Source organism: Drosophila mojavensis, unplaced genomic scaffold (assembly GCF_018153725.1).
Source record: "Drosophila mojavensis isolate 15081-1352.22 unplaced genomic scaffold, ASM1815372v1 contig_36, whole genome shotgun sequence".
Lineage (NCBI taxonomy): Eukaryota > Metazoa > Arthropoda > Insecta > Diptera > Drosophilidae > Drosophila > Drosophila mojavensis.
Genome location: NW_025318858.1, coordinates 14,372,574 through 14,397,118, shown reverse-complemented (window position 1 = coordinate 14,397,118; position 24,545 = coordinate 14,372,574). Strand labels below are relative to the sequence as shown.

At 31.9% G+C, this 24,545-nt stretch overlaps 1 protein-coding gene across 4 annotated transcripts in view; it reads left to right on the top strand.

Moving 5' to 3' along the window:
* The window catches only part of LOC6576783 (beta-1,4-glucuronyltransferase 1), a 78,306-nt gene that overhangs the window by 7,016 nt on the left and 46,745 nt on the right, over nt 1-24,545 (top strand). For all 4 annotated transcript variants that reach the window (XM_015165375.3, XM_015165372.3, XM_044008563.1 and 1 more), the window contains one exon: nt 3,868-3,908. The gene's annotated coding sequence lies outside the window, so the exon portion shown is untranslated. The remainder of the gene's footprint in view (nt 1-3,867; nt 3,909-24,545) is intronic.

Below are 24,545 nucleotides of genomic sequence, written 5' to 3'. Positions count from 1 at the left end.
GTAACAGAATGTAGACTCTGATAATTAAAAAAAAACATAAGCTCAATTTTTTAGAGTTGATTGATTTGATATTTTTTGTTTTGTTTTGAGCTTGTAATCATTTTGGTTGTAAGACTTAATATAAATGTAAATATTTAAATTTTTATTATTTTTTGTTATACTTTCTATTTTATTTTAGATTATTAATTCTTTATTTTATATTATTATTATTTATTTATATAATTTTGTTTATTATATATATATATATATATATATATATATATTCTTTTCTTTTTTTTGTAATTATCTTTTATTTGACATATTTTTAAAAATTTATTTATTTTATTTTTAATTTTTTGATATAAAATATAAATTTGTTTCTAGTTGAAATGTATTTTTTTATAATACTTATATTATTTATTTCTTTACTACTTTTTTCCTTGCTGAAAGAATTTAAATTCTTAAAATATGAAATCTTGGAGAGCTAGAGGTGACTGAAAAGAACTTTCTGCTAATTAGCTTTCAAAACTATATAATTTGTTATCAAGGACTTTTCAGGATGCCTTTGGCTTATGTTTATGCTGAGTAGTGACTGGAATTCTTGGTAAAAGCAGGTGTCATAGCAACCGTAAGGCAGTCAACTTGGCAAGCAGGCAGACAAACAGCTCGACAGCTAGGGAAAGATGATAAAATATATTTCCTTTGCGTTCGCCTAGCAATTAGGCACCCAACCATTTGGTGGGTGGGGCCGGTACTGGTGGCCCTCAAACAGGGCGTGTGATGTGCTGACACCTTGGCGAGTGGGCGTGGCCAAGGTGCACATCCATGTGCTGTTCGCTTGACAAGTGCCCCAGGCACAGATGCGACGGGCAGGAGGTCTGTTTCTGTTTACGGTTGATTGAATTGAAGTGGGAAGCATGCGGCGTTAGTTTAACTAGAACTCGACCTGTAAAGTGTATTTAAGGGTGATTCTTAAAGCGTTAGGTGCATATATATAAAAGGCAACCTAATGGGGTGGGTCGATCTATGTAATGTGTTAGCTTATTATGTATAGCTAATTTGTGGATTCTTATTAAGGGTTTTTTTATGCTTCTTTGTAATGTGAGTATGTGTATTTTAAAAATAATATATTGTATTATAAATTTGTAAGCCTAGCTTTATCATGTAATATTTTTTGCTTCAAAGATATAGCTATCTATCACTTACTAAATAATGAATACACGTTTCTTAAATGTCTTTTTAATTTTTAAATATTTTTAATTTTTATATATCTAAAAAATAATTTTTTTTTTTTAAATGAGCTCTTAGGCTATCTTGAAATTATTCCCAGCATTCAAATAGTTTACTCTTTATCATTTCTTTCTCGACCTTCACAAAGTTCTAAAATATATTCATTGTATTTATATTTATATTTATATTTATTTATATTTAACCTGCTTTCCAGCTTTGTTCTTCAAGAATTGGCCAACAAGAAAAACCAATTTGAAAGCATGTTAAATGCCACAAAAGTCAACTCTCTATCAATAACACATGCTTTTTTCATTGTATACAAATCCAAAGTCTTTAGATTTCGCATCAATCTTAGCCATCAGTCAACTTTAATGATGGCGAATGTCTTCAAAAATTTCGTTATCTACGCTTACGTAATTAAGTTTTTATTCTTTTCGTATGCTAAACTCAAATTAGGTATTCTATAAATAATCGATTAGCGCTCTTAAATTCAACTTTATCTGCTGTTTAAGGCTTTTGTTTATGCTTCTTAAATTTGCATTTATATATTCGATATTTTTTCTTATATTTTTTTTTTTTGTATTAATATCGAATAACAAACGTCTAGTTCAATAACCCAAGCCTTACTGAAATTTATTAAGAAATCACGGTCTTTTCCCGTGCTGACTAATTTTCAAGAATTTTTAAAGCGAATGCTTCGTGATTTGTGTCTCTACCCTCTGGGGCATAAAAAATGTATTTTTATATCGTTATTGTCGCAGTGGCTACTGCAAAAGCGCAACAGCACCAACAACAATAAGAGCAACAGCGGCAACGAAAATAATACAATAAGCTCGCCGATAAATCTGTTTTCATTACTCATTAGAGCAGCATTCGCCGGGGTATCATTTGTGGTTCCGTTCACTGAGCCCTGCGCATTTAAATGGCAAAATTTTTGTAATTTGTGATTTGATACCTAATGTTGATTTTTCGCATGTTGTTGATTTTCTTTTATTTATTTATTTTTTTTATTTTGGTTCCCAATTTGCAATGCAATTCGAAATTATTTTTGTATGGTTTATTCATTCAAATTGACTGGAATATTGCAGTCTGTGTGTGGGAATGCTTAAAACAATAATACTACGTGAGGATTTATATAATGAGAAATTATCTACCTTTTCTAATTTATTCTTAAATTCTTTTGTAATGATTTATAGTCTTTTCTCTCATTAATTTGCAGCTTATCTAAGCTAAATATTCAACTCTTCGCATTGTTTGCACTTTGGTTACAAATGTTTTTCTTATCGCTGCCGTTAGTTAACCATAACATCCTTCAAACTGAATCCAAATTGCAATATTCACGCAAATTTCAACGAGCCATACAAATTGACTTCCGTTGTCTGGAGTGGGCCGACGAGGAGAAGCAGGAGGAGTACGAGCAGGAGGAGGCAACGTTCTCTGGTTGCTGCCCAGATTGTACTTGTTCTGCTTCAGCTGTGCTCGATGCGGACTCAGTGGGCTCCGCCCACATGAGGTTAAGGCTGTGCAGACCTTTTGCTAATTATGTTTATGGCCAAATTCTCGAGAAAGTTTTCCTTGTCACGTAGTTTGTTGAAAAGTCATTATAGTACGGAATGTGTGCACTCCAGCTCTTCTTCTTTAATCTCCTCCATTTTTTTTTGCCAGTGGGCGAAAGCCTACTTAATATTCTGTGAATTCATTTCTTTTATCTTTAAAGTTTGTGTTTATGCTAATGACAATTGTTTTTTATACTCAAATAGAAATTAGGAAAAAAGTTTACTGTAAATTGAATATATATTAAATTATTCAAATTAAAGTTTGGTTGATCTGGTAATTCTCATATTAGTGGGAACGCTAGCATAAGGTTGTCGAATATTCTGAAGAAATCGTATCGATGATATTAAAAGTTTTGAAAAATATCAATATGATATTTGATATGCAACTTTTTTCCACAATAAGCTCAGTGTCCCTATAAAAACCAAGCGTAGCGGTTCTCCTTATCCACTCGCGCAAAAAACATTCGCCAATAGTTTTCAAATAATTATCAAAAAATTTCCTGAGATAATAGGGCTAACGTTTTGTTGGTACTTAACTATTATTATGGTGTATAAATTGCTGATATCGTAGGTCTGTAAGTTAGTCAATCAGTCTGTCGTGTGATAGTAAGTCCGTCTGCCACATGAAAAAAAGTTAATCTAATCTAAATTATAAATATGAAAATTAATTGAACATCTCAAACTTTGTATCTCAAACATAGATAAATTATATTTATTTTCTGAGCATATATAAATATTGAGGTTTCCTAGAAATTGTAGGATATTTCATAGTCCAACTTGTAAGTATATAGTTGAATTAATTAATTTAACGATATCTTCAAATAAAGTTTTTAATACGCCATGCGTCAAACTTTCTCAATTTATGCGTTACTTTTTAAACTCGACCATAAAAAAAAAAAAAAAAAAAATTAAAAATCTTTCAAATGCATTCATAACACTTGAATGCTTTCAGTCCATTGAGCAAATTGCGCTTAGTCGACTGAGTGTTAGGGGCTAATTTCAACGGCATTTTCGTGCTCGATTTACCGAATTGTTATTTTACATTCGAGCAATTAGTTCGGCACTTCAATTGCTAATTGAATTTGTTTCTTATCTCTTGCAGACCAAGACCAGCTGCGCCCCACGCTCAACATTTTGGATAAGGTGAGTTGAACTTCAGTTGAGCTGTCATTTATTATTGATTGTAATTCATTTGTATCAGTTTAATTATTATTTAAAATAATATTGCATATTAAATGTATAGTTCAACAACATTTCATAACACGTGCAATGTATTGCATATTAACTGAATGAATAAATGAATTAAAACACTCGAAATGTATTTGTTGTTGAATGAATACGAATTTATTCATAATACTGAATAATTTCTCTGTATTATTATTATTATATATTTATTTATTTATTTTTATTTATTTTTTTCATTTATTATTATATTATTTCGTTAGTTGTGTCTATTAAAGTTTTTGAGTTAAGATCTTAAGAATTATTATATACAAAATAGCGTATTATTTTCAAAGTTTTCGAGCGCAAGCCCCAAAATTATGAAGCTAGATTAAGGTAATTACTCCTTTTAAGGATTAGCCTAAAATTAAAAGTCCCTTCGCAATGGTGGTTGAAAGTTATTCACTAGAACCCTTCAGCGCGCTGTTATTTTATTTAACGTTTCCTTTTTGCACGCACAGCAAATTCAATTTGCTATGGGCTTAGCAAGAAAAAAAAAAAAAAAAACAATATACCCTTTTTCCCATTTTCATATTTTGGGGTTCAGAGTATTAAACCGTTTATAGTCCAAAAATACTATTATTGTCGGGTCATTGCTTTATAAGATTAGAAATTAATAAAAATGACTTACGTTTTTATTTTTGCTTTATCCTGCAAAATTCAAAATAGTATGAATTTATTTATGTGTGTATATATATAAATTTTTTTTCCACTTAAAGGTTTAGCCAAAAATCTGATAAAATTTGTTCAATGAAATCTCATAAAGCACATATATATTTATATATGTATATCCAAATTGCATTCATAACAATTCATTTATTTCGGTAAATAATATATTTTAAAACTACATTTTCTATGAATTCTTTTGGAGATATCTATATTATGAAACTCTCACGATAATCCATTTAACCATTCAACCTGGATAAAATGATAATTTTAAAAATATATTTCGAGTTTGAAATTATTTGCGTACATGCATTTGACGTATTGTAGCACAACAACAAATAAGTAAAGTTTTAAATAGTTTGGAAATGAACTTAAAATATTTTGCTCGTATGTAAAAAATGTGGGAAAATGGAAATTTAACGCTTGGCTAATTTAAATAAAAACTGATGTGTTTTTTTAAGACACGTTAAGTGCTGCCTTAATTGCGCTAAAGATCATTTAGGATTCGTTTAGCCAAATGGAGCAAAAACGTGCACGCCGGAGATGCTAATCACAGTTGCGGTAATCAATTCATCTGCCTTGTTATCCTGGCTGTGTATACATTTGATCTAGCCATCAATCAGCGATAATTTGCTGCCACTTATTGGCGCATTGATTAGCCACAAGCTGTCATTGATTGCGCCAACTGAGCCCGATTACAACAAAGCCATTGCCATTCGCTAATAGCCAAGTGTGCTAGCATCCCGGCCTGGGCACTTGACTGGGGCGCATAAAAAACACTGTAGTCTACTTTTAGGATTCGCGGGCACAATTAATCTTGTCGGCACTCGGGCACGAGCAGAAGGCAACAAAAGCAAAAACCACATCTGCGTGCTTTGTTGTAATTAATATGCAAATGAACAAGTCGAGCCAGACAAAGCCCAGCGACAACGACAACCAGAACGCCAGCCGAGGCAGAGGCAGCAAAGACGCCGCGACGTCAAAAACATTTGCACAAATCATTGGCTAAAGTGTTTCGAGAGAGTTGGGGAGAAGACGCCAAGTGTGGCTAATTGTTATGCAAACGGGCACACTGTAGAACAACTTCCAGACAGTTGTTGTTGTTGTTGTTGTTGTAGTGGTTGTAATTGCAATGCTTAAACTGTTGTGAACTTCTGCAGTGCGGTTAAAGTCCAGTCGAAAGTCCAATGTAAGCCATTTTGAGTTTAGCTAGATCAATTTAATTATATATTGTTAACTGCTGTTAGACTGCTGCTGCTGCAGCGGCTGCTGCTGACACAGACCGCACGTGCTGCTGGTTGCTTAAATGTATTTGGCACTAGGCCAAAAAGAGGAAGAAAAACGCCATCGATGCAGTTGCAGGCTCGCCAAGACAGATGAACAGCAGCCGCAGCAGCAGCAGCAGCAGCCGCAGCAGCAGCAGCAGACAACCACTCAAACTTGACAGAGGCTGAGTGAATGTGGCCCTTGTGTGTGGCTAAGGCGCAAGGCCAAGACGCAGCCACAAGCAGCACTACAATCACACTCACACTCACACACACATACATACACTAACACAATAGCACTCTCACACATACATACATATGTATTCACACTTGATTGCCTTGGCCAAGTTTGTTGCTCAGGCTGAGCATCCTTTTAAGTGAATTTGCGCAAAATACATTATAAATTTTGAGCTGTATGCGCGCTTTTCAGTTAGTTGATTGCTTAAAAGCTTTCAAACACACATACACACAAGTCTTTGTGTACAAGTGTGTGTGTGTGTGTTTATTTATCGATAGCCATTGGCTTTGTGGCTTTTGAAAATCGATAGTTTTTGTGTGCGTCTTTTATATGAATTGCGGCTTGAATTGATATGCCATTTCATAAAACTGTGTGTAAATATCTTAAACTGTTTCTGAAATATTTATGCTCATTATTATGTTAGTCATTTGCTAAGTGTAAAGTTTGCTAAAAGTATAAATGATTATTTGATAGAGATGATTATGAATTGCTGCTGTAGGAATTTGTTTGAAATATGCATAGACTAGTTCCTTGTTCAACGATAATAGACGAAGAAATAATCTATTTATTATTTAATTTAGCCAAAATTACCAAAAATAACTATAACTAATTATAGTATACGTAAAAAAATAGGTAACAAAATTATTTGTCAATTAAATAATATTAAATAATCAATCAAAATCAATTATATAAAAGTTAATTAAGTAATAGAAAACGAAATATTTTATTTTACATAGGAATTGTATATTTTTTAATTTAATTTAATAATCCTTTAACTTATTACAATTTCATAATAAAAATAATAAAATAGAAATTATTTATTAGCGATATTCTTTGAAATATTATGGTGTAATTTATTAAATATTTTCTTAGGTAGAGTTTCAGCTTAAACAAGTCATTGGAGAAGATTTTTTAAAATTTAAATGAAAAGATTTTGCCATTTAACTGTTTGGTGATAAATATTAAGTTTACTTTTTGGTTGTATTAATTATATGTATTTATATAATTTTTTTCTACATTTAATTAAAATATTTAAGTATTGGGAATATGCCTTAGCTTATTTATTTTTATTTAACTTAACTTTTCATTTAGCTTCATATTTATTTACATTAATATAAATTATCATTAACTTAAATTATTTTTCGAAATTTTCTGTTTCCTTTTGTTGCTCCTGCAAAAACGAACAATATTAAAATTGTTACCAAAGTTTGTTTTTTAAGCTAAATGGCAAAATATATACATATGTAAATATTTTTTAAGTAGATAAGTCTAGGTTAACTTTTGAGTTACCTGAATTGGATTTTATATACATATATATTTATATTTATATACATATTACATAGCATAGAGTAGAGTGGAGTGTGACCAGATCTCTGCTGTGGCAAGTCCATGTTGGCCAGTTTTACAGAAACTCATTAAAACTTTAACAATGCCCCAAATTTGACAGATGGCCATATGTGGGTGTGCGTCAGGCTGTGCAGGCTGTTCAGACTGGCCATATGCTTCGGTTCTGTATGCTGTACTCTGACAGCCGCAGAGGGGACAATATGACAGCAAATTAAAAACGCGCTAAGCAACACTGAGAATGCTGGAAAAGTGAAAAGTGAAAAGCGAATAGCAAGTGGCAAGGCAAGGAAAGGAAGATGCTGAAATGCTGTGCACAATGCGGAAATGGAAATGAAAATAAATGTTCATGTGTTAGTTACGAGTGCGCTGGCTTTTGTTTCCTGGGCGACGAAAAACGTTAAGAAAACTGCAGTTGCCGCCGAAGGAAAACGAAAACAAATAGAAATATGTAAGAGTGTTCATGTAACGGGAGGGTTCGACTAGGATATACTCTGTCTAATAACTTGGACTGATTTAGATTATAATTGAAAAAAGTTTTTTTCTCATAATTTTATTATGTCAAAATATAGATATGGTACGAGATCTTGAAGTCTATATCTCTAGTCCTTTAAGATATTCCTCATAATGTAAGTCTTTTGAATCCATGGAAAGATATATACATATATCTTTAATATATTAGCCTAGATTCAGTGTCTCTGATGAGCTCAATTAAAAAATTGTTACATCTCTTAACTTAAAACCAATATGCCCTTTCGTTTGATCCACTCTCACTTGTATTTAGGGTATAACAACAATGTCATAAAGTTTTCAGCTATGCAACGCTGGAGCATTTCCTATGCCAGTTGTTATTGCTGTTATTGTTTTAATTTATGCCCATGAGAGGAGACGCCAGTCGACAGGCGGCAAATACATCGTATATGCAGAGCCGACCCAACTTCTAGAGTGCGCACTGTAGGTGCACAGAAAAGCTGCTTAAAAGGATTAGCATGCAGCAGGCGAAAAGTCCTTGACCAAAATTTGCACAGCCAGAGCCTTGGAAATGGGCACACGGCGCTTTGTTTTCGCCATTCGACACTCTACGTTGTGCGACAAACAACAAAAGTTACTTCAGTTTTGCGTAACTAATGCGCCACAAGAAAATAATAGTTTTAATAATAGTCACATTGGCATAGCAAATTATCATTACAAAATGTATGTATTACAATAAATGATGATTGAAATAATCAAAGTGGGAATGAAAAAAATATAGTTTGCAAATAATATTTAAATTTATACTAATATTATATAATTTTTTAAAGTAAAAAAAAAAATTGTTTTTATTCGGTGAATGATTTGTATTAAGATCGATTAAAATATTTATTTAAACAAATTTTTGCCATCGAAACAATTATAATACATAAAGCAAAATTAACTTTTCCGTTTGAGAGTCGAGTTGCAGCATCGATTAGTATGCTGGATTAAAATTGTGCGACGAAAGATACAGTTAAATAAAATCTATAAGCTAATTTACATCTAAGACTTTTGTGCTAATTTGAAATTCGACCAAAATTCAGTTAAATCTCAATTAAAAACCTATGCAAAATCGCATTTAATTTGCTATTTTTATATCTACGATTATAACTATAATCCATTCTTTAGATTAATTCCCTGCACTACTTTGTGTAATTTAAAAAGGATTAGATAGTTTTATTCGTAAAGTCCAATTAAACTTAAATCGCCAATCGATTTTGAAACTAGGCCAACTAGCTCGTTTAGCATAAAAGAAACGAAAGATTTTCGCATAAAGTGAAATTGTAGACTTAGTTAACATTTCAAATGCTACTTAATTAAAATGTAGATTCTTATTCCGTTTCAGTTTCGTCTTTTCTACAATCATTTACAGCACCTTTGTTTGGCCCGACTTAGCTGAGCATTATCCTTAGGCAGAGCAAATTGCTTCTTGTTTTGTTCTGTGTTTTGTTATTGTGGCTTAGTGGAATTGGTCCGCTCTTAATCATTTCGTCGTTTTGCGTGTTTGACTGCCAAGTTGTTGTTTTCCTTCTGTTACTTGTTGTATTTGGTTTTTGGCCAAGTCATTTGCCAACAGCTTTCATGTCCATTTTCCTTGGGCCAGCCGCATTGTGTGCGTTCTTCCTTTTCCGTTTTCTTTTCTCTTCTTCTGGGCTGCCCATTGTTATTCTTGTAGTTGTTTTGTTTGGATTTGTGCGGTTCTTTGGGATTCGTTTCACTTTTTTTTCCTCAACTGCTTTCAACTTTTTCGTAATTGAGGGATTTTTTCTTTACTTTATCAGAGGTTTTTTTTTGGTCTACTTTTAGTGATTTTCAATCGTAATGATTGGCAATGGAATTTTTCTTTTTTTTTTTTCTAAAGAGCGTCCAAAATGTTGTATGAAAAGAAAAACTTAAAATTCTTTGAGAAAATATATGTCAGTTTAAGGGGGAAATCCATTTTCTATTTAGAACTTGCGTGATATGAATAGAAAACTGTTTTGGCTTGAGTGGAAGATAATTAAATTAAAAATTAAAATTAAATAATTTTGAGCGGTGAGCAACTTAACAATGTAAAATTAAATTAAATTGTGATACAATTTTTTTTTTTCGAAAGATAATGAAAATAAGTTTATAATATAATATAATTTGTGTTGAGAAGAGGTGTTGAAAATCTATCGATATTAAGTATTGGCAACACTAAAAACTATAATGCCGATTATTGAGATGTCTGGCAACCTTACACTTATATATAAGCGAGAGTTGAGTTTTAGCACGCGTAACGGAGTGTCGCGCATACATATTATTTTTCTATGAATAAACGTTAATATAATTACAAACATATCTACTGTAAACTTTTAGTATGGGCAGTGAAATTTACAACAAATATATAATGGAATTACAATATATTAGTGAATAGAAATTTTCTAAGGCAAATATTTAAAAGGCGAAATTTGTAGGTTAAAAATTGGAGAGCAAGAGTATGTAGTTAAAAATTATGGAAAATATTAAAGGTTTTATATTTAAATTTAAAAATGAATTTTAAAAAGAAAACTTCTAAATTGAAAATAAAAAAAGTACTAAAAAGATACAATTTTATGTCTCACAAATTTAAATAAATTTTTCTTTAAATTTTAATCTCAGTAAATTTGAAAACTTGGCACATTGCCGCATAGATTTATAGCTACTTAACTTAACTGTCAGCATAAACAGAATTTTGTCGGGCGTTTCACAACACTTAACACATCATGATCCACAAAAGCGAGCTCCATTATCATATGTGTAAACACACGCCACTTCAAACTTTACCTGAGTCAGGTCGCTGAGGGTGTGTGTGTAAGATGGAAAAGGAGAGGGAGAGGGGGCGGTGTCTATTTGCTTGTAGCTGCTTGACAGGCTGAGGCAAAATATTTACGACACTTCAACCGTAAATCAGAGCACACGTTCTTCATTTCCCACCACAGAGACACGGACGACACACACTCACACACACGGGCGCCCGATGCACATAATATCATTAAAAACAAATTGAGCACATTAATAAATATGAATTATGATTGTTAATAAAAAATGATGGCCAGAGCAGCGGCAATGGGCCAGAAGCGATACGCTGAGAGCATGAGGAATGAGCACAAGAAATCGAAAACGGGGACTCTAGAGGCCCACTTGACACTTCCAGCAGCAGCAGGAGTAGCAAGAGCAGCAGCAGGAGTAGCAACAGCCGCACTGCATTTGAGTATAGCGGAAGGGGGCGGTAGTAGTCTGCCACGCCCTTGCACAGTTGTTGAAGCCAAACAGAAAATATGGAAACATTTTTGCGGCCACTTGCCACAATCTTCCTTCCCCAAACGTTCTGTTGCATAACTTTTGGCGCTTAAAAATGCGGCAGACATCATAAATCAATTTATGGCTTTAGCAGGCAGACAGCAGGCAGCTAGGGAACGAGACGAGCAAAGAGAAACATACAGGGATGAAGGGTGGGGGGAGAGAGGAAGATCCGGCATCACAGCCAATGACGGAGCAATAGTAAGAGCCTTTTAGTGTGCTTCCATCCGAGGCTTTTGGCTCACCACTCCCCGTTCTCCATCCCACACTTAAGTAACTAGCTTCAGTTGTTCTCGATGTTGCAGAATTATGCTTGCGTGTGCTTTTCGCAGCATTTGCAATCGAGGAATTTATGCAGGTGTAAACAAGGTGAGCATCGAGTAAAGAGCTCTCACCGAGTGCAATACAAAATGGAGCATTACATTCCGATTATCATTATGAGAAAGAGATAGAGCTCTAAGCCTGTGCTCTTAATTGAGTTGACATATGGCTGGAATCAGGTTTAATCAGAGCATTTCAGGTAGAGCATTTGCAGAGATCGTAGAGGCATCTAAATTGACTGATTTAGAGGGATTGCAAATATGATTTGAATGGGCTTCTTGATGTTATTTATAAAGAGTAAAGTTTATAAATATCTCATAAAATTTGCAATGAAATAAATTTTAATAATATAATTTTAAAAAAAAGAAAGAAAAAAATAAATATATATGTATGTATATAGCAAAATAGAGCTTGTCCTAAAACTAAAATCTATAACAATATATTTACTACATAAAATATGAAAATAGGATTCTAAAAAATGGAATACTCTAGATTTATTTAATGAAATCTGTCAAATCGCGTTTTAGCTTTCATTTTAGCTAAAAAAGCAAAATATAATAAACAAATGTCACGGCTAGTTAAAGCTTAAACAAATCTAGCTGAAATCCAATTAGAATTGTCTTCAGTCCAATTTGAAAGCCAAAAATGAGCAAGGCATTTTGATTTAAATTTGACGTAACAAGCTAACGGCTTTTACATTTCTTTAGCAGCGTGACGCCATTTTGTTGTTGTTTTCATTTTTGTTTTTATATTAATTTTGACATTACCCTGCGGCGTACAGAGCAGCTGGGAATAAACAAAATTTTCAGTTTTTTTTAGGGTTTTTTTTTACAGAGCAAACTGATGTGACGTCTACGCGAAACAAAAAAGTAAACTCACACACACACACACACAAGTAAAAGCTTTATTTTGTATATTTGACTCATTTGCACTCGATTGTACGTGGCGATAGCGTCAGTCTGTCAATTTCTGTTGTACTCTGTTGTGAAGTGGAGAAGGGTATATTGGTTTTTTAAAGTTATTTATTTGGTATTTAAATATTTTCAATAATATTTTTGGTATGCATTAAAATATTTTTAGGCAAATATTATCTAGTCAGCTATGCCCGCCTATATGTTTTCACTTGCCTTTCTTTTGTTTATTTTTATTATTTTTTGCTGCTATTGAGCTCTGTAGAGAGTGACAGTGAGGCCATGAATTGTGCTGAAACGTAATGGGGCAACTTATCAATAAGAAGTGAAATCTGAATTTAAGTCAAAGAATCATTATTGATACTGAGCTCATCCTTTCAGATTGCTCGCATCTCTGCCTAGTCATTTTTGGACAGTTTGTAATTTGAGTTTCAGCTTGAGCCACGCAACTGTGTGTCTGTGTGTGTGTGTGTATATCTCTGTATCATTTTTGTATCCAGTTTTTTTTCTGTAGCTGCATCATCATCATCATTAACATTATCATTGACAGCGGGCGTATCGTTTTCCTTTTCATTGCGTTTGACATAACTCACAAGTGTCGTTCGCAGCCCTCCGTCTTGGCTTTTACTCTACTTTTTCTTTCTTTTTGTTATACTTTCTTCTTTACAGTTGCAGGGTGTGTGTGTAAGTGTGTGTGTGTCTATTACATGGGCGATAGGCTTCAATCTTTGATAAGATTTAATGTGCCTAACGTGACGTAAAATGTTGCTAATTAAGTGTTAAGCAAGCCCAGGTAGCTGCTCACTGCGAAGCTGTGGATAAAGCAAGCAGACTCTATCTGTCTGTGGGTAGAGAGCTTCAACTTAATAGCTGGAAAATATCAACATTAATTGTAAGTATATGCGCAACTAACGAATAAATGATGGTATGATAAATGTAATGGAATAGTGTCTGCAATGCGTGAAAGCACTTTATAGCGTACTTAGTAATTAGCTTACTTAATCTAATAGGAATTTACTTTCTACGAAAAAATTTTTTTGCTTAAGTTTGGGAGCTCATAAAATATATATGCTTAACAATTTGTTTATGCCCGATTTAACAATTAGCGTTTTGTTGCTTTTCAAATTGATGTGACTTATGCGTGGTGCCTTTCTCTGCGATTCTCATGGCATTGCGTTTGTTTGCTACAGTTATTTATTTATTTTTACTTTGATGCATTTAATGGTTGTTTGCTTAAGTACTTAAGCTGGTTGAAAAAGTTTTTTTTTTAAATATTTTGTGTTAAGTTGATTTGTCAACAATCAATTCGTTTTTTTGAAAGGTATTAAGATATGCTTTTGATAGCAAAATATTATTATGTGTGGTAAAAATGTGTTAAAAAAATATGTATCAGATACAATATTTTTATATCAGATGCACTAATCGAAATTAAACTAACTCAAACTTAATTCAAAAGCCACAATAATAAATATATCATTTAATTTTATACAATATTTCTAAATATTCCATTCAGTTTTTTTTTAATTTTTATAATTTTTTTTTTTTAATTTTCAAAATTGTTTATAAAATATATGCAAAATATATAAATATACAAACTAAATTATTATTGGAAAATATATTTTAATTTGCTCACCAGTATTATTATGTTTATTTTATTAAACTTCTACAAAATTCCTGAAGTTCTAAAAAATTCCTTAATAATGTATAAGTACGTACGTTTAAATTTATATAGCATTTACTCACCATTAATTATCATTAGCCAAAAGTTGCTATTGTTAAATTCAAGTAGCACAGCATATACTAAAGTTTAGCATGCTATAAAATGCTATATAGTATATATGCAGATAGTTATAATATTTGCATTAGGCACTTAACAGTCACAGAATAATTCAAATAGCTGAAAAGAATTTTGATGTTAGTTCGGTTATATAACTTTTTTAATGTTTTATACAATTCTCATAAATATAATTAAATACTTTTGACAACTGGCTTCCAAAAAACATTTTGAGCCATTGTCTTAGCGAGTTGTTTTAGAACTTGTCAAAAAAAATCAAATGTATTTAATCAAATATTTAACAATCTAAATTATGAAAAAAAAAAAAAATTCATTTTGATCTATGGCTAAATGTTAATGAAATTGATAGAAATTAGCATTCTGAAATATTTTCGAGAGATATGCAAATGGGTTTAGTAATAAGAATAATATAGCTTCACACTGTTGAGAGGGGGTGCCACTGAGGGTACCTCAAATTTATGCACATCTCCATAGATACTTGAGCCGGTGCTTAAGTTGGCATTTCCTTTATATTCATACTCAATTTGTCAAACAAAATGCTGTACTATGCGCGTTGTTCAGTCTGACTGATTGTCTCGCTGTCTGTCTTACTTATGGGCCCTATGTACTTGGCGAGCATTGTTGATCTATGCCGTCAGACTAACTGTAAATGCTGTCGCATTTGAGTGATTGACGCCTGCGGTGCGTGCGTGAGTGCAATTTGTTTTTTTATTTTCCATCAAATTTGCATACTTCCGCATGCGATAAGAAGTCTGTTTGTTTATCAATATTGTATACCCTACATGCGCTAACGATTTCATAGGTAGATTATGCGACAATTTAATTTTCAGAAATTGTAATTTTATATTGAGTAATTGTTGAGTTTCTCTTGATTTGCTTATCTAATTGGATATATTAATTATAACTAATGTTATAAAATAAAACTCAAATTATAATCCCTCTGAAAATTTTATTACCTAATTAATGTACATTTAATTGATTTTTTTTTATAATTATATTTCATATTCTCTAAAACTTAAATTAATTATATGATGATAACTTAGTATAATAATATTTAAAATAAATAAATATACATACTAAATTTTAAAGAGTAACAGATTTATTTTAAAATAATTTACTACAAATAATTTTTTGTTTGATTTATATCTCCTTTATTATTATTATTATTATTTTTATTTTGTATTATTTGAAATCTGTCTTATACTAAACAAAAAGCAAATATTTTTTATATAATTGTAAAATATAATTTTATGTATATACATCACGAAACTATTATTTAAGTAATTCATTCGTTTACGCTTTGAGCAAGAGCCCTCGGTTCATTTCATCTTGGCTTTCGCTTGACTGCCTTGAGTTGTCCATCATTTAGGGAGAAATACGACGTTCGCACAATAAAGTAGCGACGAAATCGATTGCTCTCTGAGCTTTTTCTCAGAGTATCAACAAATGGCATTGAGCAACGCTCAACAGATATTTCTTGGTTATTTTATTAAATTATTATTGTTATCGTTACATTTTTGCATATTTCCTTAATTTGTAATACACTTCTAGAGTATCTTCAACTGCATCACTTTCGCTTTGCGCTTATTCAATATTTTATTTTTGCGTTGATTTGCAAGTCATTTGATTTTTCGCGTATATGTCTATCCGTTGCTGGGATTTAAACAATTGCATGAGTCACTCGAGAGCTGCTCTTGACAGTGATAAAGCATTTCATTGATATATGTTTCCTAACCTTTCAATTATGCAATTTCCAATTCCCAGCAGCTGTCACTGATTAACAACTTAATGCAGGGCTCGGCGCATGTTAGATAAAATTATTCAGTAAATACTCTTAAAATTTTTAACAGTGTTTTTCAATATTTTTTTTTGGTATGCCATTGTAAAATGACTTTTCGGGTTTTTTTTATGTATTTTTTTTTTTTTTTTTTTTTTTTTTTAATTTTGTCTAAGTACATAGATAATGAAGTTAATGAAGCTTATGGTTTTCCTGTGAATTATTTAATTTAATTGATATTAGTGTTAAATAAAACTCAACATTAAACAAAAAAATTTGTTTTTTGCAAAAAAGTAAATATTTTTAAATATATTATTTATATAATGAATCTTAGAGTAGACATAAGAAATTCATTAAAAGCATACATATTTTTAAGATAAATCTATTATATACAAACTTGAATTTATTTTTGTTACTCTTATTCAACTTTATTTATTTAAAAATTAGTAATTTAAATTGTGTAGTCTTGTATTATTATAACAGTATAATAACAGTATTAATTTGTATTTAATTTTTTTCAATTATTATTTTCATTATTATTATTATTTTATTTTTTTTATTTATTTAAATTATAATTTTCATTTTTAGGCCCAAATCATTTCATTCATACTTTTTAAATTAATTTTATATTATTTAAAAATCATTTTTACATTTTCTATATTATCACACACTAGTTTCTTCAAACTGCCATTAATATTTTTTTGTAATTGTCAGATATAGGTAGAGCTTAGCAAGTAGAGCCCTAAACATAGTCTTTAATATAAATTGTACTGTTGACACATTAAATTACTTGGTTTTCTACTGGGCATTACCACATCGAGCGTCATGTTTGTGCTTCTAGCACGTACTTTTAACTCTGGAGCATCTTTTGTAGCTGTTGTTGTTGTAGCCTCCATGAGCTTCACTGTCTGACAGTCGCTTGTTATTATTATTATTTGTAGATTTTACTGGGCGAAGGTGTCGTTTGTATATTTCGTGACTTTTGTGCAAATGTGTTTTTTTTTTCATCTTGTTTTCATATTTATATTTCATTAATTAAAAATTTGTATGACAAGCGCGTTTGTTGCTGTAATTTATATTGAGCATCGTGTTTAGATCTGAGCTACCTAACATATGCTCAGTGCTGTGCATTGATTTCGAAATCAGTCGGTCAATGCTGATATTCCGATTGGCCTCTAAAGAAACTCGATCGGGAAATATCCAATGAATTATATTAGTTATCACAGACTTAGCAAAAAGTGATATGTACTTATAGCAGAGGTACAACAAAATAAAAACCCCTTCACATAAGAGGCTTTGTGATATTATGGCCTCGTTGATGATAATTAAAATCCATGAGCACACACGTACTTTAGCGTTTTTCTCGTTCTCATTCCAATTTTGTTTGTGTTTTTATGCTTTTTTTTCACGGCACCATTGAAAATGCATTGCTACCCATAAATCAAACACCAAACGCTGAGGAACAATGCACTTTCACTCGCGCATCTTTGCAGTATATGTATATAGATGAGTGTGAGAGAAACTAGAATTCCAGTTCGAGCACACACATGTGTGTGTCTGTTTGTGTGCGTGGGGGGAAACGAGGCGCTAGCTGGGTAACTTTTTGCAATTGGCTGCTCGAGTTCATCTAGAAAATTGCTGTGTGCCATGATTAATGCAAGCAATCATGGAAAATGAATCACCTTTGTACAGATGCGTTCTTTGTTTTAACTAACTGCAGCGAACTGCTAGCAGTTTCTCGCCTTTAAATTCGGTCGCTCTGTAGTTGCTCATTTGGCTAGATTTATGTTTTCCATAATATTTCTCAGCTATCTATAGTTAAATGTTTTTTAACTTTGCTTGAGATTTGTGGGCTTCAAACCTAACTTTAGACAGTTGAATATTTATATGTATATAAATATATATATATAAACAAATATGTATATGATGAAACCTCATAACAGCAAAAGTTTTAATTAAAATATGTTGGTTGGAAAAATTTTTTAAAAATACTTGTTTTGTAATTTTATAAGAGTTATTTTTAAAGGCTATCTGATAACAATACCAATAAGAAATTTATACTTGTTTTAAATAGGTTCAGAGTATAAAAATATTTGTATTTGAATTATTTTTGTGTACTTTTAATAATGTGAAGCTTTATTAAAAAAAATATAAACAATTTTTGGTATAATACAACTATTAGAGCATAAAATATTGATATATTAACTGTTAACAAGATTTTTAAAATTCTTATTTTCAATTATTTTTATTGATGTAAGCTCTGGCTAATATACTAAATAATTTACAATACCGAAATATAAATATTTTATATCTTCTACTATATAATAAATTCCAGTTCGCATTGATATCGTACTGAGACAGATAAAAATGTTTTATGAACATTCAGGTTGACACTCCGAATACTAAAATGCCTCCCCTTTCAGGCTTGCCCCTCAACTTGCAACCAGGTGCTTTCCCGCATTAACCTTTAAGGTTGGGCCTGCATGCGAGTCTTACTTTTTTCCTAAAGAGTCTTTTAGGCGAAGACTTATTGCTAAACATTTATAAATTATAAAGTAACCATGACACTACTCCAAATCGAGGTCGACAATGTAATTTAAAAAAAATTTAATCATATCTTAATAAATATTTCCTTAGAACTAAAATAGCCAATCCAATTCTTCAAAGTAGTTCTGATTACTATATATTTAACAAGTCATAGTCGTCAAATGCGATATTAAGTTCTTGACGGCAGCCGCGTTATCAAAACAATTCAACATTGAACGTTGTTAACTGTCTATTAAACACATTCGTAGATAAGGGCCACTTTTAATTTATTGTTGTTGACAGCAGCAGTAGCGAATCTACTAACCTGATTACCAGAAACAAATGTTAATTACTTGTAGATGTGATATGAGCCATGTATAGTCGTCAGACTCTTATCGTATATTGTGGCTAAGAGTGTGCAGACATATTTTGAAGACTGCTCTTATAATGCAGTGGAAGCATTGATAATTTTCTCCATTTATATTATGCTCATCTATAGCATTCTACCGAGCATGTGCAGCGCATTTAAAATTACAATTGAGCCACCTAGTTAATGTCAACTGCAATTAAATGCGGCACACCCTGTGTCATCAAGGCCTCAACAAGCCACTTAACGAGTGGCTCAAATTGTCCTCGACGTAATACCCAGCAACGCCCACCGGAAAGCTACTATAGCCCCACTTACGACTACTTTTGTTCCGCTTTTCACATGCAATAGCAATTGCAACGTCGACAGAAGCTTACTCTTAATTCCCTTGCAAAAGCCATTCAATTGTTTCGACTTATAGCGCACAAAGCGTGTGACAAATTGCTCGAAACCATAAACTTCAATAAAAATTTGAAATGAATAATATATAATAAATGAATAAATATTCAATAAATATATAAAGATATATTTAATATATATTTTTAGATATTAATGTTCAAAGTTGTATTATAACTACAACATTGGATTTCTTAGTTTTATTATTTTATTATTATTCCCATTAAAAATTGGAAGTCACTGTATAATGGTTTTGATTATTGTATATCATATTTGATATATAATATGAAAATTTTATTTTATACTAACCATTTCAGCTTGTTCTATACATTAAATATATATATTTTTAAATTTTATTTAAAAATGTTTAGTAATAAAGTAATTGATATAGCTGCTGGTTGCAATTGAATAATTAGTTCTCTTCAATATTTCTAGACATATTTATTTACTCTGTTTATCTTAATTTTGAGAGAATACCAAAATAGAATACAATAGAATATTTTCAAAATATATTAACATAGATATTTATTATTTAAAAAATGACTTTTAGTATAATATAAAACTACCCATCAAAGTCCAATTTAAATAGATTTAAAAAAAACAAAATTGTTATATGTACAGTGTTCAAGCACTTCACTTTCATGAGATCTACTTTTCGTTGAACTCAGAGCTAAGACAACAAATTTTATTATAATTAGGCTGTACACCTAAAAAAAAAAAAAAAAAAAAAAAAAAAAAAAAACAAAATTCTTTTTGAATTTTGTATTTAAACAACTATAACATTATTGATCCGATCTTACCAGTTTTACCTCATCCCACTCAATTGCAAGGTAATTTACTTCAACTGGATTGTAGATGCAATTAGAATAGCTTACATTAAACAACTTTTTATAGTTGCGAATATCAAGTATAAATATACATATTTGTTTTTACTTTATATAATATGATAATACGGCTAAACGTCTATATAACTCCGCATACCTCGAATGTTCATTTCAACCCTTTTTTTTAAGGGTATCGAATTAAGCCATGTTAGAGAGCTGTTTTAGCTTCTGTGCTGACATTAAATACGTATTAAGCACATCTTGATTACATATGAAACTCTGGCAAAAGTTGTGTTATTTGAGCGTCTCCTGCTGTGCTAAAATTTCTCGACTTTGTCAACATTCTTTGCCATTGTACACATGCACACACACACACACACACACAGAGTTTCGCACCCACACACTGACACACACACACCATACAATTGAAGCTTATTAAATTTGCAGTTATCGTTGAGGGAGTGTGGTGCATCTGTGGAGGCTGGAGACTGGAGAATTGGCTGAGGGGGGTCACGTTGCCCGCTGGCTGAAAATTCAATTAATTTCAAATGCAATTTTAAGTGCACTTCTGTAGAGCGCTTCACTTAGTAGGCGCTTCCGCTTTACTGGTTTAGCTCCTTCCGTTGAGCACTGTTTGGGCGCCGGGCGTCAAGTTTTTTTCTCTTACATTTTTGTTTTTTTAATGTACTCTTCGGTCCGAAAAAGTTGATTAATTATGCAAATTTTAATTAGGTCGAAGGCCTGGAAGGCAAAGTGGTTTGTTTGGCTGGGCAGCCAATCTCATTTGACAATTCAATTTCCTTTTGCTATGGCTGAGCGTTTGCGCTACGTTTGCGCAAATATGTTTGCACAAGTTGTTTGCCCAATTCAGGCGTGGCATTATCTATGACTCTTTGGTCATACATATGAGAATGTCTGTCTGTGTGTGTGTGTGCAGCACATTCAATTAGTCAAGCATTCGCACTGTGGTCTTCCCCTAGGGCACACTTTGGCTCTTTGTTTTTGCTGAGCGATTTATTGACGCATTTAATTAAAGTTGCGGTATTTGCATTCGACCAAATTATTTATTGTTGTTTTTAACTTGATATATGTGAAAAACTTTTAGCACGAATATATAAGTATATCTATAACTTGCCTCTGCGTCCCTCTCTCTCTCTTTCTGCATCTGTTTTATGTTGGATTTAAATGCAAATCATGTACAAACTCTGTACAGATTTTATGAAACGTGTGCAGCATCTTAAATTAGTTTTTGCATTTTAATTTAGCTCAAAGTTTTGCTGATTTTTGATTAGGCTTAGACATTTTGTTGATTTTAATCATTGTGGCTCATAATATATGGAGTTTCTCCTGAGCACGAAGCTATTTAATATGAGTTGAAACTCATGCATGAGTGCAAAATTTAGATCAGCTTTGAGGTTTTTGTGGCACCTGGAGTGATGAATGTGCTTCAGTTCTTTGTTTGATTATGCCAAAATGTATACTGTTTCTAGATCTAAAGATTGGCATGTGCTGAATAAATTATCTACTTGGCATATCCAAAAGAACATGTCATTAAAAATATATGGCAAAGTTTTTACTATGGTGATATATATATTTTATAATTTATATTATATTAAAAATATATATAATTTTAAATATTTATTTATTATATATTTATTAAATACAACTATAGATATTTATAAAGGACTTTTTTTTATTTATTTTTTAAAACTAATATTAATATTATATAAGTAAACTATGCTTATACCATTTGTTGTATTATATACATAAATAAAATAAATAATAAATAAATAAATAACAAATAAATAAATATAATAATAAATAAATAAATTATAAAAATCGAATTTTAAATATGAATAAATTTAATATTTTTGTATTTTTCTTTTCAGGTAAGCCGACTTAATTCAATTCGCTCCAGTTAGGAAAATCTCCAGTAAGTAAATTATCCTTATACAATTTCTGCCAATCAATATGTGCCTTTCGATATGGAATTTGCATCACTTTAGTTATTGTCTTGCAGCTCTGGAAAGCCTTTTTAATTAAGGCCACAGACTGTGGCATGCATTGGACAAAAACCATTTGCAAGGCTGAAGCAATTGCAGCTGTGGCTTGGTAGCTATTTTTCGACGTAGTCAATTTTGGGGCCACAGATCGTTTGCTTTTATGCAAGTGGTGCCAACTATTTGGAGCTGCCAAAACACAAAAAAGAGAGAAAAAACAGCAACAAATAAAAAGCAGAAAACGAAAGGCATATAAAACGCGTTCGGGCACTAGGTAAAACGCTTGCATTGCGGCCAAGCTGCCATTTTAAAGATATTGTTGTGCTCGCCTATCTGGCCACAATGCTCCATTTGTGTATATATGTGTACACACAAACATATGCATATATGTATATATGTTTGCATATGTATGTGTGTCTGTTTGTCTGCTAAAATCTAGGCTGCCTTTTTTATTATGGGCTCAAGTCGTGCCAGAGCCATGCCCAAAAAAGTAGGCAACGAAACTGCGCCTTGCCTGCAGTTCTTACCCGCAGGATTACAATGTTTCTATCTCCTTCACTCTCTTTACTTTGATACTCGTACAGGAAATGAGAGGAGTATATTCGTTTTGCTGTCCGTTCGTATATTAGTAGAGACTTTTCCTTTGGAGTAAACCTATATCATTATTATTATGGTTATTATTTATTTAGTATAGTTGCTATATTCCCTCTCGTGTACTGATGTATACCCATCATCCGTAGTTTTGACGCTAGTTTGATTTTTGTGATCGTACAAAAAGCGAATAAATATTCCGCAGTTCGAAAGCTACGATTCACAATTTCTGCAGATGAATCATAGTTCAATAAATTATGTAATTTGCTTATTGAGGCGTATCAAATCGTAGAATATCTATCAATTATATAGTTTGCCCATTTATACGTTGATTATCGTATAATACTATCATAAATATTATCATGTAGATCGTATGCGAGTATTATGCAGTCGCGGGTATCCGCACTTAGTTGTTGTTGCATTGCCCTCGTCCTCTGCCAAAACTAATAAATTTTGCATTGTCCTGGCGCTCGCTCGAACACCACATTTACCATTTACCATTTACCTGTATTGCCCTCGGGCCAGGCCACGTGCCATATTTGTGTTTGGGGTAGCTGCAGTAACTGCTCTTGTTATTATTGTAGTTGCTGCACTTGTAGTTGTCTCTCTGTGCTCCGTTCTCTGTGCTGGCCGATCCGGCGTATGGGCGCTATTTCATGCCAAATATTTTATGCTATATTGGCAGTGGCTGCCACTGCTGCTCTAGAGCTGCTGGACAAACAGCTGCAGCTTAAACTGGCTTAAAGTCCGCTCTTAATCCCTTCACTTGATGCCAACCAATTTTACATTTTTTTTTTCTCGGACGGCAGTCAAGCGTTATCTCTCAACACGTTATGATAATATGCTGAAAGCGTTTAATATGAACGAAAGCTATGATTAAGTTGCTTTAATATGAGTTGTTATGCCAACAAAAATTGGCTTCAACCAATTTTATTATGCTCTATTTATGTGAAAGATTATAGTGTAATATTTATATTATGATTTTTATTTTTATTCTATGTTGTTAAGTAGTTATTTCCGATGTTTTCCTTAAGTAAATAAAAATAAATACATCCTCTAAGTAATTCCACTAAGTAGTTCCCCTACTGCTGCTTACATATACAATAGACATCTTAAATGATATGATCTGATATGATATGATATGATATGATATGATATGATATGATATGATATGATATGATATGATCTTCCTCATCCCTTGTTTGTCTTAGGCAGTTAGACAAAGAGACAGTCGGAGAGATAGACAGGGAGACAAACAAAGATATATTGATATACAGATACGTATAAATATGTAGGGAAATAAGCACGCATAGTCAAATCAGAATACCTCATTCAAATGCTCAAGAATATGTATGTATGATTATCTTCCTTTATCCTTAGTCTTATGTTTTTATACTTCTATATTATTATATTCATTAATTTTTATATTTATATATTTATATATTTCTCATTTCTTATTCAGTTTAATCCACATTTTTTCCGATTTTATCTTCACACAAAATATATAATATATCATCTAAGGGTATCAAAATTCTCCGAAACAAAATTGATCCATTTTCTTACCTATTTGGCGCCGCACAAAAGGGTCAATAAAATTTTCTAATCAATACCTTAACACCTTCCGCTAGAACTCACGCCCACACGCATCTTTCGCTAACGGACGTACGTATACTTTGATTCATCCATTTTCCGTGCTTTTATTTTAGTAGACAAGAAAAGGGA